Source organism: Lepidochelys kempii, chromosome 1 (genome assembly GCF_965140265.1).
Source record: "Lepidochelys kempii isolate rLepKem1 chromosome 1, rLepKem1.hap2, whole genome shotgun sequence".
Classification (NCBI taxonomy): Eukaryota; Metazoa; Chordata; order Testudines; family Cheloniidae; genus Lepidochelys; species Lepidochelys kempii.
In genome coordinates this window covers 29,856,730-29,871,230 of record NC_133256.1, presented here as the reverse complement: position 1 = coordinate 29,871,230, position 14,501 = coordinate 29,856,730, and the positions used below count along the sequence as shown (strand labels likewise).

Sequence of the window (14,501 nt, the reverse complement as noted above, 5' to 3'; positions counted from 1 at the left end):
ATGAAAGCATGACACAAAAAGAGTAAAACAACAACAAATGTAAAAGGAAGCTTGATAAGATTAATTTCTTTTATCATAGACAATATGGTCAATAACTATAGTTCCATGTATCCTGTATTCTGATGTAAAACAAACCATGGACCTGCATGCAATGAAGGAGAATGATAAACACTGAGCTCATTTGCTGTACTGCAAAACAAGTACACTTATGACAAACAAATACTTTAGAAACTGAGAGCTGCAATTTCATTGGTTCCTTCCAGAATCTTAGACAATGTACCATACGGTTCTGCTGACTTTCTGCTCTTTAATCGACCAGTTCTCTCCCATCACCTCCTTTTGTGACACCCAAATCTCTGACAATAACTCAGCCTTATAACCTGAAAAGTGTAGATCTGGGGTAGGTATCTTCTGAAAATCCTTTGCAATGAAGTCCAATGTAAAAAAATAATTTAGCTTCTCTGCAGTGTCTGTAACCTAACCAGTAACTCCCTCTACTCCCTGTAGTTCACTGAAATTTTTCTTACATATTTGAGTGGGAAAGGGTGAGCTACTTATTCTTTTAATTCCCCTCTTAGCATTTCCAATTTACCTTCCATAACTCTCTTGCCTCCTTTCTATTGGTTTTACTACAGCAGGAATCCCAGCTTCTGAAGGATAGTCATTTGGCTCAAACAGCGTTTTCACATTTTATTTCTAGCATTCCTACCTTCCTTCTTTAGGAATACATATACCTTGTATGACTCTTATGATATTCTTATGTAGACTCCATGCTGAAACTCCATGCACGCCCATCCACCCACGCACATGCGAGAGCACACACAGAAAATTAATAACAGATTTCAGAGTAGCAGCCGTGTTAGTCTGTATTCGCAAAAAGAAAAGGAGGACTTGTGGCACCTTAGAGACTAACCAATTGATTTGAGCATAAGCTTTCATGAGCTACAGCTCACTTCATCGGAGCGCGATGAAGTGAGCTGTAGCTCATGAAAGCTTATGCTCAAATCAAATTGTTAATCTCTAAGGTGCCACAAGTACTCCTTTTCTTTTTAGAAAATTAATATTAAGTTTTATTTCGTACAATGCATATTCTGACTAGCTTTATTCCTTTTAAAGCCAACCTTCTCAAGCTTCATGTCTCATGATATTTTGGTACCTTTCTTTTCCTGAGGATGTTGATGTTAATTATAACATGGTCATTATAATGGAATGGCTCAACTATACATCCTACTTAAACCAACCTATGTGTTATTTTGGACAAAGTTGAGAATCATAGAATCATAGAATATCAGGGTTGGAAGGGACCCCTGAAGGTCATCTAGTCCAACCCCCTGCTCGAAGCAGGACCAATTCCCAGTTAAATCATCCCAGCCAGGGCTTTGTCAAGCCTGACCTTAAAAACCTCTAAGGAAGGAGATTCTACCACCTCCCTAGGTAACGCATTCCAGTGTTTCACCACCCTCTTAGTGAAAAAGTTTTTCCTAATATCCAATCTAAACCTCCCCCACTGCAACTTGAGACCATTACTCCTCGTTCTGTCATCTGCTACCATTGAGAACAGTCTAGAGCCATCCTCTTTGGAACCCCCTTTCAGGTAGTTGAAAGCAGCTATCAAATCCCCCCTCATTCTTCTCTTCTGCAGGCTAAACAATCCCAGCTCCCTCAGCCTCTCCTCATAACTCATGTGTTCCAGTCCCCTAATCATTTTTGTTGCACTTCGCTGGACTCTCTCCAATGTATCCACATCCTTCTTGTAGTGTGGGGCCCAAAACTGGACACAGTACTCCAGATGAGGCCTCACCAATGTCGAATAGAGGGGGACGATCACGTCCCTCGATCTGCTCGCTATGCCCCTACTTATACATCCCAAAATGCCATTGGCCTTCTTGGCAAAAAGGGCACACTGCTGACTCATATCCAGCTTCTCGTCCACTGTCACCCCTAGGTCCTTTTCCGCAGAACTGCTGCCTAGCCATTCGGTCCCTAGTCTGTAGCTGTGCATTGGGTTCTTCCATCCTAAGTGCAGGACCCTGCACTTATCCTTATTGAACCTCATCAGATTTCTTTTGGCCCAATCCTCCAATTTGTCTAGGTCCTTCTGTATCCTATCCCTCCCCTCCAGCGTATCTACCACTCCTCCCAGTTTAGTATCATCCGCAAATTTGCTGAGAGTGCAATCCACACCATCCTCCAGATCATTTATGAAGATATTGAACAAAACCGGCCCCAGGACCGACCTTGGGGCACTCCACTTGACACCGGCTGCCAACTAGACATGGAGCCATTGATCACTACCCGTTGAGCCCGACAATCTAGCCAGCTTTCTACCCACCTTATAGTGCATTCATCCAGCCCATACTTCCTTAACTTGCTGACAAGAATACTGTGGGAGACCGTGTCAAAAGCTTTGCTAAAGTCAAGAAACAATACATCCACTGCTTTCCCTTCATCCACAGAACCAGTAATCTCATCATAAAAGGCGATTAGATTAGTCAGGCATGACCTTCCCTTGGTGAATCCATGCTGGCTGTTCCTGATCACTTGCGTAACACCTTGCGTGGTCTACAACTAGCAAGTCCAAGAAGCTAGTATTTAAAGTGTAGAGAAATTGCTCCTCTTCCACTGTGACATTTGGCCAGTTTATATACAGGTAGTCACTCATTACTACCGTTGATTTAGATTTAGTTGCCTTTTTATCGCTCTGAAGATTACGCATCAGATGTCTTAAATTCAAAGATTTAACAGAACTATGATCTCCTCTTTTACAATCTATTCTACAAGAATACTGCTCTATCATTTTCAAACTTCTTGTCAAAAAAGCTCTGAATACAAACTGAGCTAATAAGTACAAATCTCTAGTACCAGCCTTCTCACCCTGGAGGGCATCACATTTTCTTTTTTCAGTAACTAATACCATAACGGCAAAAGGCAACACATATTCAACATTTCCATAATCAAGCTTCACTTCCCTGGATCTATGCTTATTGTTAACCTTATATATAATACCTGGCTATTTTAGTTTCATTTCTTTTCTCCATCACCACTCTAAACTGCTGCAGCATTCTACAATAGATTTAGGATATTACACTGTTAAAATGCATGTTTGAATACAAAACACAAACCTCCTTTTCATATGAAAATAAAACCAATGGGGTTATGAACATCTTAAGTTAATTACTCCTATATTTTCCTTTTTAATTTCTGGGATTTTTTTAACACACATTTGACAGAAACACTTTCATGTTCTTTTTTGTATTGGACAGGCTCTTGTATGTATGAGTACTCCATACTTTTAAGTATCTTTATGCCCATAACAAACATTATGACCAAAACTATCCCTAGATAAGTTGCTAGAGCACTCTTTAGCGGTTATATTTTGATATAGCTGTGAATTTCTGACTCAGTTATGTTGTTCATCTCTTCTGTTTTTAGAAATATTTATTTTTTTTTAAAAACCTCTGTAGCCTGCCTATTGAGGATTTGCTCTTTGCTTGACTTTTTTCAGGAAACATTGGTGCAGACTGGCTTACGATCAGGGGAGTGGATAGAAATTGCTGCTGCTGCAAATTTTATGTTCTCCCTTTGAGAAATGGTGCTGTAAGAATTTAACAATTGGAAGCAAACAGACAAGTCTTGCCCTGGGATTCTACTGCATCCTGCACTGCACTAATTCACAAAGCTGAATATTCAATTTGCTTGTACAGTTCACTAATCCAGGTTTCTTGGGTAATATGTACAGCTAAATTAGTCCTGGTCAACCTGCACTGATTACAGTTACAGATGAATCCCTTCTGAAGCCACCCTTGAGTTTGTGAATAAATACACAGAAGCATGCCCCCTTGCAGAGACTAGCTTAAGAGTGGATCTGAATAAGATGCCTTACAGGAAAGAGTACATTACCTACTTACACCGCACTGATTATTTATATAGCAAAAACAATTGATAAGAAAATTCTATAGAACTTTGTCATATATAGCATTAAATTATCATGTAACTAATCACACTGTGTGCTGCACAAAAGATTTAATTGTATCTTTAAAGGGTCACATAATGATATATATAATTTTAACAGAAATGCCAACAGTGTAGAATTCTTTTTAGGTCATATTGGCATAGCAGAAACATACAAAGGCTCAGAAATCATTCACATTTGTAACATGTTAAGAAAAAAAAGTGGCCAAAAGGATTAAATTATGCTATCAAATGACGAAACTCAAATTACACTTTTGAGATGGATGGTTTCATTTTCTAATCACTACCAGCTAACCAGCACTAAATGATGAAAGTATTGCCCAGAAAAGAAAATAAAAAAGTATAAGTTAACTCTGTAGAATTTGTAGCTCTTAATAAGACGAAAGAAATGTGGAATTTCTACTGTGATTCCGATTACCATGCTTGTTCTTTTGGGACTCTCTAATATTAGACTGTTAAAGCACAGGGCACTGTGTTGCACATTCATTGGTTTTCTAATAATAAACAGTGAAGAATGACTATAAATGTCTATTGCGGAAATGGGTGAGAGATGGATATAATGAACGCACAGAGGGGGGACATTTTAAAGGCAGTGTGTGCACAAAGTCTATGGTACGCACAAGACCAATTATGCAAGTAATGCATACATCACTCATGCACTGTTTTGCAAATCAGCAAGCTTCTTAAAGTTCCTTCTAATGAGAACTTTGCTGATTGTCACCCAGGGAGGGGATTTCAGTGGTGGGTTTTGAAAACCTATTTTATAGCTTTTTTCCCCCTGCGCAGGAAGCTAAAGTATTTCTATAATAAATTGTATAGAGCAAGTACAAAACAGCAACAACAATATAAGCCTTGGCATTTTTTTTTTTTGGCAACATATCCTACCCTTTGTGGAGGGACCAGTTCCAGTGAGTGAGGAGTTTCCATGCCCATTCCAGTCTGTCCATCTGGGCTGGGAGGCTTTCTCCCAGCTGCAGGGTAGACATACCCTTAGCCTCACTCCTGAAACAGGTTTCAGAGTAGCAGCCGTGTTGGTATGTATCCGCAAAAAGAAAAGGAGGACTTGTGGCACCCGAGACTAACAAATTTATTTGAGCATAAGCTTTTGTGAGCTGCAGTTCACTTCATCGGATATATTCAGTGGAAAATGAATGCATCCGATGAAGAGAGCTGTAGCTCACGAAAGCTTATGCTCAAATAAATTTGTTAGTCTCTAATGTGCCACAAGTCCTCCTTTTCTTTTTACTCCTGAAACAGTTAACAAGACAGCCAGAACGCATCAAGTGGGAAGATGGATTTTGTGCACCAGACACCTATTCAATAAGAACTAGACTGAAAACCAACTCATCTCCTATTGGTACCAAGCACTCATTTTGGTTAGTACTGAGCACACTGGATCTGAACTCACTCATCTAGAAATGAGCCAGCCAGGCTCCTACAACTAATTTATTTTTATTTGTATTGTTCTTGAGTCTCAAAACTTATTTTAACTATCTTTCATAGTGGTATTAATGTCTTGTTAGTTCACCAATTAAGCACTAGTATACACTTTTTTTTCATAGAGACAAAACTAAGTTTCTGATTTTTCCAAGTTTTCCACACTCCTTTGTCTTCAAAATTATGTTTATTTCTTATTCTACAGTCATGACCAATGGCACAATTAGTTTTCATAAAGCAAATACAATATTTCTTCAGCTGAATGTGCAACTGTGAGAGTTTGATTTAAGAGCTGACTGGTTTGCATCAGTGATGGGTGACCATCAAAATGTTTGAAGTTCATTCCAATCTGATAAAGCAAAGAAAGAAAAATAAATACAGATTGAGTCATGATCCTCCCTCCCAGAGAAACAGAGCAAGAAAGACATATCTTTATTTTGAACTTTGGTGTTCTATAATTTTGTGTAATGTTTGATGATAGCTATGAAACAAAAAACTGAGAGATTAGATAGTTGCTTATAGTATCTGACTTTTTAGCTATGTGAACCTCATTCATCTGCAAAAATTAGCTGGAAACCTAGTGGCATCTAATTCTGACAGAAAAATAAAAACAGCCACTTTGCAATGTTTTGACTTTTCTGCTTCCAGTTCCATTTGGTTTTAAGTTCTGAGTTATTTGTTTGAGTTTTAAGGTGAAGGTTTCAGTTATTTATTTTATCCATGTCTTAGAGGTTGAAGGAGTTAGCCAGCTGTTGAGTACCTCTGGGGCACTTCTGTCCTATTGCTACTGATTAATTTTGGGGGGCAAAAGAGGAGCACTTCCTGTGCTGGGACCTTGCCATAGCGTTTGGTAGGACACTGGGGTGGTTATTGTGTTTCCTGGGTTTTGAGATCTAGGCTTGGTTGCCGATTGTCTGAAGTAGGTTGTGCTGCAGTTTAGTGAGTTAGCATCTGCTTTCTAGCAGGGCTCTTTGGAAGGAGAGCAGTGTAGTTTTTGATTGGATAGGCCAGTGATTAGAGGCAGTTGAGTGAAATGGGTTGAGTCACCCATTCCAGCTGTGTGAGGGGCCCAGGCTTTTAAAAACATGTAGTCTGCTAGTGGCTGGTAAGACTCATGGCTGGTGAGGCAAAGGCAGATGGGAGACTAACAAAGTCAGTCAGCTGAGTTTTACAGTGGAAGAAGGCAAGGAGATAAGGGTTCTGTGCTGTTCCCCCTTCTCCCCCGTCTTTCCTTAACTTGCTGGTACTCAAAAGGAAGGACCCACCATGGGAGGAAAATGGCCTGTTGCCAACACCATTGCTAGCTCTTCTTCTGCCTGCATCTCTGGGGCTCCTCGCTAGATAGACATTCTTACCATGGAAGCTTCCACCCAGGCCCAGTCTTAACTTGTTGGGAATGTGGCCTGCAGGTCCCCACTAACGAAAGCCAGACAGGAGGAACCACCTGTTGAAAGAGGTGTCCGTTGGTTAAGATCCTCAGGAAGCAGGTAAGAGAGCTGCAGGAAGAGGTGGATCATCTGGGTAGCATCCAGGTGCTTCACCATCAGGACACAAGTGGAAATATCTGCGATGGAGGATGCTAGCCGATTACAGTGACACCATAAGAGAATGGAAAACCAGCTGCTCGACAGAGGAGATTGGCTGCTCACCACCTTCGACGGTAGACAGTACACCACCTTCCACCCAGGTCCCGCATCCATCGAGGTCAAGAACCAGTATTCTGTACTGACAACAGAAGGTGAAGAAGGAAGAGCCACCTGCCTCTACGTCTGGGAAGCTCATAGTCACCACACCGAAGAGGAGAAGGCATAGGGTGCAATGGGTCAGAAACTCCTTTCTGAGGGTGAGGGAGCCACCTGCCAACCTGACATGATATCCAAAGAGCTGTGCTGCCTGCCTGGAGTGCACTTCTGAGACATTATGGAAAGGTTGCTGAGGCTCATCTGTGCCTGTGACCACAACCCCATGCTGCTCATCCAAGTGGGCACTCATAATGCCACCAAGTCTGACCCTGAGCAGATCAGCATGGGAGCCAGGGTGAAGCAGTCAGGGGGTGCAGGTTGTGTTCTTGTTAATTGTCCTGGTTCAGAGTAAGGGCCCAGGAAGGGACTCTGACATCCTGGGGACGAATGCATCGCTGTATAGATGGTGCCAATGGGAGGCCCCAGCTTTCTCGACAATGAGATGCTGTTCTGAGAAGAGCACAGTATTGCAACAGATGAACATGGTATTGCATCACTTCCTGCGGGGAATGACTCAGCAAAATCCCATAGAAGTACATTGTAGCCCATAGGGATACATGGAACTTCCTGTCACATGTAGGTACATGTGACTGGGTGGAGCCAAATTAGCATATGTTAATCTCTGAAAGTTGATTGTCTGAGCCTGGGTGACCAACCAGTATATAAGGGCAACAGCCAACAGGCTAAACCCTTTAATATGCTCAGGGACCTGGAAGAGAGAAGAAGCTGCAAGCCACCTGAGAAGAAGGAGACACCTAAGAAGCAGAGGTGGCAGCATTAACGGAACCCTGGAAAGAAAGAGCTGCCTCAAAAAGGAGCTGCTTGAACAGCAGCATAGCAGCAACAGCTGAAGGATTCTAGGGTTGCCCCAAGCAACAACTGTTTCTGCTACCCAGCCGGAAGGGGGCCACAGCAGGAGCCAAATGAGCTTTTGCCTCTCCTCCCTAAGGACAGTGCTTTACCTCAGGAGGGACCAGCAGCAGCTTTCACCTAACAAACAGCCAGCGCTCTTCAGCAACAACCATGGCTTCCAGCTTCAACAGACCACCCTCTTTTAGCTTTGACAGAGCAGAAGGACCTTTTCTGATGAATCAGAGGGATTGTGGTACCTGTGTAAGTCTGATTTTCTTTCTATTTACTATCAAGGAATGCTTGGGTTTTGCTTGTAAATAAAGTTGGATGCCTGTGGTCTGAGTGAGATCTTCCCCTACCCATTCAATAACTGCCTGATCAGCACCTATTGTGTAAATAGTTAAGTATTACATTGTAAATGGCATAGATTATATTGATGTATTTAATGTATGGTTAATGATAAACGTGAAATGATTATTGTTATACGTTATAGAGTAATAAGTATATGGTTATATTGTTCTGTGTCTTTTATTTGCCACCACTGCTTCATTCTTGTAACTATAACCCTTCTTATATCTATCTCTTTTCTTTTATTGTAACCACACACTTCTAAATAAATATTTCTGTTTTTGAAGTATTACTGCTTGTGTGCCTAGTCTCAATCACAGGGCTGTATCCGTGTCCTTTCAAGAATCGGCAAGACTAGCTTGCTCTGGGAAGCCCTATATATTTCAGAGACTAGTAGCCTGGTAATATCCTGGAAATTCCGCTTTAGATAAATGAAAGGTTAGGGTTTTAAATTAAAAGCAGTGTTTTTAGGATAACAAGATCCAAATCTTCCGGTAACACCACGTGACATTCCCATAAGCAAACTAGGAAAATATGGATTAGATTAATTTACTATAAAGTGCATGCACAACTGGTTGAAATACCATACTCAAAGAGTAGTTGTAAAAGGTTCACTGTCAAACTGGGAAAGCATATCTAGTGGAGTCCCACACGGGTCAGTCCTGGGTCAACTACTATTTCATATTTTCATTAATGACTTGAATAATGGAATAGAAAGCATGCTTATAAAAACTTCAGATGATACCAGGCTGGGAGGCATTGCAGGCCCTTTTGGAGGATAGGATTAGAATTTCAAATGACCTTGAGAAATTGGTGAACTGGTTTTAATTAAAAATGAAATTCAATAAAGATAAGTGCAAAGTACTTCACTTAGGAAGGAAAAAATCAAATACACGACTACAAAATGGGGAAATAGTGGCTGCAGGTAGTAATGCTGAAAAAGGTCTGTGGGTTATAGAGGATCACAAATTGAATATGAGGCAGCAATGTGAGGCAGCTGTAAAAAAGGGAATATAATTCTGGGGTGTATTGATAGGAGTGTTGCTTGTAAGATAATTGTCCTGCTCTAGTTGGCACTGGTGAGGCTTCAGCTAGAGTACTGTATCCAGTTCTGGACACCACATTTTAGGAAAGATGTGGACAAACTGGAGAGAGTTCAGAGGAGAGCAACAAAAATGGCAGACATGTTAGAATACCTGACCTATGAGAAAAGGTTAAAAAATTGGGCATGTTTAGTCTTGAGAAAAGGAAAACCAATGGGAACTTGATAATCTTCAAATATGTTCAGGGTTGTTAAAAAAGAGTATCGTGATGATCTGTTCCCCATGTCCACCAAAGTTAGGACAAGAAGTAATGTGCTTAATCAAGGCAAGGAAGATTTAGATTAGATATTAGGAAAAACTTAACTCTTAGGGTAGTTAAGCTCTCAAATAGGCTTCAAAGGGAGGCTGTGGAATCCCCATCACTGGAGGTTTTTAAGAAGAAGTTGAACACAAACCTGTCAGGGATGGTCTAGGTTTTCTTGGCCCTGCCTCAGTGCAGAGGGCTGATCTTGATGATATCTCAAGGTCTCTTCCAGCCCTACATTTCTTTGATTCTGGTCTATGATTTCACTATCTAATGACTGTACTTCCTGTACTTAAATCTTTGTCCAGAGTGCTTTTTATCAATGAAATTTTTTTTTCAAGTTACTATTTTAATCTATACTGTAGCTTTACTTGGCTTGGAAATTGATAGTTTTCATAAACTAACTGTAAGATGTTCTTATTATATATTATGTAATATTATGGTTGAAGTTGGGGGCCCATGAAATAAGTACAATTACAGCAATCTGAGTATGCCCCTTTTAATATTTGTAACTAACATTTATTTCTAGAAGTAGTAAAAGAACTAGGAATAAGCACTAGCATACAATAATAAAAATATTACCAAGGTTTCTACAGCACCAAGATCTGTAAAAATCATACCTCAATAATTAGCAGAAATAGAACAATTTCTATTCTTGTAATGTCTTAAATGTGCTATTTACTTTTCACTTGAATGCACTCATTCAAAATGTCTTGCAGAGCACAAAGGCTTCAAAAATGATTCAATAATATGTAACAGAAAAGTGAATGTCTTAATACTTCAACCTTTACTTTTAATCATGTTTAATTGTACATGAATATACTTGTAAACTGTCAAAATACAATTGTGCGAGAACAAGCCAACACTTCAACCACTGCCAACAAGAAAAGAAAGAAAACCCATCATCATCAAGGCCTGATTTTTAGGAAGCCGAAGCTTATGCTTTTTTCCCCAGGGAAATGCCCCAATTGCACATTAATGGGGTCAATGCATGAATAGAGTAGGCACAAATGCATGTGGATATTATACTAGTCCTCAGTTTTCTGAGAAAAGCAATATTTTTCCAAAGTACATTTCTCAAGTACCCACAAACAAATATACAAGAAGCTTGCAAATGGTATTAGAGACTTATGCCAAAGGGGTATGGTCGTGCTAATATATTCCTAAGCATTGTGTGCGACATCAGCAGGTAATAGGCAGCACACGGTCCCACATGTAAACTGAACTGGCTCAACATCTTGACAAGGGTTAGGCCAACGGTGCACTCTTGCCACTGGCTTTCATGCTGTCCAATATTGTCTCATTGTTTCTTTGCAATTCCTGTTTATCCGTCTATATCCTTCTGTTGGCTCTTGTCTTATACTTTGAATGTAAGCTCTTTGAGGTAGGGACCAGCTTTTCGTTCCGTGTTTATACAGCACCTTAATACAATGAGATCCTGGACTATGACTTGGGCTCCTAAGCACTGTGCTAATACAAAAACAACCACCAGCACCACCACTACCCATCCTACATTCTGGTGGGAACTTGGTACTCAGAGCAGAGTCAGCCAGCTGATCCTAGACAGCTGAGACTCATAAATCAACAGAGATCCCTTGACTGTATTGTGTGTCACAGGGCCTCAATTTGGACATTGTACCAATGGAAGCTGCCAACAGTGTGGTGTAGCCTAGGGCTTGGCAGGTCACAATGCTGGAGTGTGGCTGTGTTGCTTTCTTTAGACAGCTTGGGAAGCCCCATCTTTCTCTGGAGGCACATGATTCATTGATTAATGCTGATCACAGTGTAGGCAGGAGCATCTGGAACCTTTAGGAGCAGAGCTATGCAGTGACTGTAGGATAAGGTCATGATATCTAGCCCTTGTTTTATACTTCAGAAAGTAAGAACAAATGTCAAATCTTTATGACAAAGAAAGCAGATTGCATCTCCCACTTTGTCAGTCTCTCCATCTTGAACTCCCTTACAGAGAAGGCAGAGAGACAGGTTACATAAAGCCACGGTACACAGAAATCAGATTAATAATTGCATACATTTTGATAGTATGCAATTTGAAATGCAATTTCTTTAGTATTGTTCATCAACTCATCTGGACAGAAATTGTTATTCAGAGACTTTAGATGCACTGCCAACCATCTGCTTGTCTGTCTGAATTTTTTTTCTTCCCACAAATAAAAAATTACCCTGTAGTAATATAAGTAATAAAGACTGAATGCAGAATTGTGAATGGATCATCCCCTCCCCAAATGGGTGTTTACTTGAATTGGTAGATTAGTTAAATCTTTTAGCAAACACCAAGGAACAAGGAATGTTATAACTATTAACAACAAATGATTCAGGAAATGGAAATCACACATACACTTATTGTATTCAGAAAGATTGAAATAATTTGCAAGCACAACACTGATGAGACAATAACTGTATCCATGATACCATGGGGAAAATACACCAAAGGATGCTGTCACATGAATGCAGTTATGACGTAACATAGCTCATACATGACTCACTACTAAAAAACAGCAGTATCCAACAGACTACATTAAAACATACTTAGGCAGAATATAAAAACCAACATACAGCAAGACTCGGTGTTAATTTTTTTCTGGGTACAAACTTCCAATATTTTCACCTGCCTCTGCTGCATTGGTGTAATATCCTTTAGCCATTCAATGTTTGCTGTGCCAGTCCCTACCCCGCCCCGCCCCAACTCAGTTTGAGAAGGACAGCCATAATCCACATGCATCCCAGTTTAGTGGTCTCCAGCTCCAGTGTGTGCTATCGTAAATAAAAACATTTATAGGAATAATAGAGAAAAGTCAGAAAATCATAGGTAATTATTAGGTAAGAAAATACAATACAAACCTGGGCAAAAAGAGGACAGCCTCAAAATTTATTTACAGGAGCTAGATTGAAAAATGATGGTCATCTTACTTATCAGAAAGTAAAGTCTTTGCACCATTAGCAGGCCATCTCAATTCAACCCCTCCCAAAACCTCAGCTCTTCTGAGACCCCAAAAGTGAATAGTAAAAGTTCACTGTCTTATGTCTTCATCATCACCACAAACTGAACAAGCCACAGAATAATCAACGTGGGCACATGCCTACAGCTAACAGTTGATCTTACTACTGTAACCTTTTCCCCTTTGCCATTCATGCCTCCCTAGTGTTTGTCTAATTTACTGGGTCACTTTAAAATTTCACTTTGTAAGTTCTTTGGAGCAGGGGATATATTTTTCTACCCATACTGTGAAGTGATTAATGCATGTTTGGGTAGTATGAAGTAAATAATCAACAAATCAATAAAACATAATGTCATTTTTTATCCAGGCAGGACTATGCACCAGGTATTAGGGAAAGTATGCTAAATGTCTGGGGTTTCCTATTCCAGGGATAGCAGAAAGGGTGGTGTGACGGGGCAAGGCCAGATGGCTATAGAAAAGTAGTGGGAGACAGATATATTAGCTCCAGGCTAAACAAATCCCTGGTACCAGAATAAGTGAAATGGCAGCTGCTCCAGGTCAATTAAGACACCTGGGGCCAATTAAGAACTTTCCAGAAGGCAGGGAGAATGCTAGGATTGGGAAGCCAATCAGGGGCTAGCTGAAACTAGTTGAAAGCCTCCCAGTTAGTCAGGTGGGTGTGCATGTCAGGACCTGTGGGAGGAAGTTGTGCTGTTGGAGAGGCTGAGTAGTACACACCATATCAGGCACAAGGAAGGAAGCCCTGAGGTAAGGGTGAAGTGGAGCTTGAGGAAGTGAGGGTTGCTGTGGGGGAAGTAGCCCAGGGAATTGCACATGTTTCTAAAAGATCAGCTACCATAGCTGATACTATTAGGGTCCCTGGGCTGGAGCCCGGAGTAGAGGGTGAGCCTGGGCTCCCCCCCCCTTTGCCCCCTGATTAATCATGGAGACTCGGAGACAACAGAGACTGTGCAAGGAAAGATAACTTCTCCTCACCTCCCTTGCTGGCTTTTGATGAAAATGTTTCAGTAGACTGTGACCCTTGTCTCTAGAGAGAGAAGGGTTATGTGGAGGGTCACAGTGAGCCTCTGAGGCTAGCGAAATCCGTGAGGAAACACAGGACCCAAAGATATGTGTTTTGTAATGCACTGTAAAGTGGTCAGATTCAGGGTTATATAAGTTCCAGAAAGAGGAAAATTCCAAACTACATTGTCCCTGTCTGGTATATAGTAGGACAAAGAAAAGTCTGACTTTTCAACACAACATAATATTCCAGCTTTCCAGAATTCTATGCATGGATCAACAACAGAGAATGTCTCAACTAGAATCAAAACTCAGATTGCCTGAATTCCAGTTCTATGTCTTAGCTAGAAAACAATCCTCCTTGCTCTTGCTTAGATTGGACCTAAGCCATTCTGAGCAACAGGTGAAGCTTGTAGAGTGTGGACATAATTGATTTTTGTAGGCACATACCCTTGAGTAGTCATGCTTCAGCATTCTTCAATAGCTGGAGTCTCTGAATGCTTTTAAAGGACAGTTCTGAAGATAGCACATTTAAGTAATATAGCTCAAAGACACAGACCACTATGTGCAGGTTTGTGTCCATAAAAAGTGTTATCACATCTTTGTATTTTAAATGAAAATAGCTATATAAATGTGATGACTAAAATATTTCACTATGTAACATCACCAGACTCTGCTTTGACATTATTGAATATTACCAGAGATGTTGGCGTAAAAGAGAATTTTTGAAAGGTTTTATATATTGTTAGAATGTGCTAAATTTTGTGCAGCAAATAAAGGAGTGTAGATATAGATGTACAATCAATAAGAAAAATTGAGAGGA

General features: G+C 40.5%; 1 protein-coding gene across 3 annotated transcripts in view; it reads right to left on the bottom strand.

Annotated features, from left to right (window-relative positions):
- The window catches only part of CNTN5 (contactin 5), a 975,836-nt gene that overhangs the window by 606,193 nt on the left and 355,142 nt on the right, over positions 1-14,501 (bottom strand). The window lies entirely within an intron of this gene.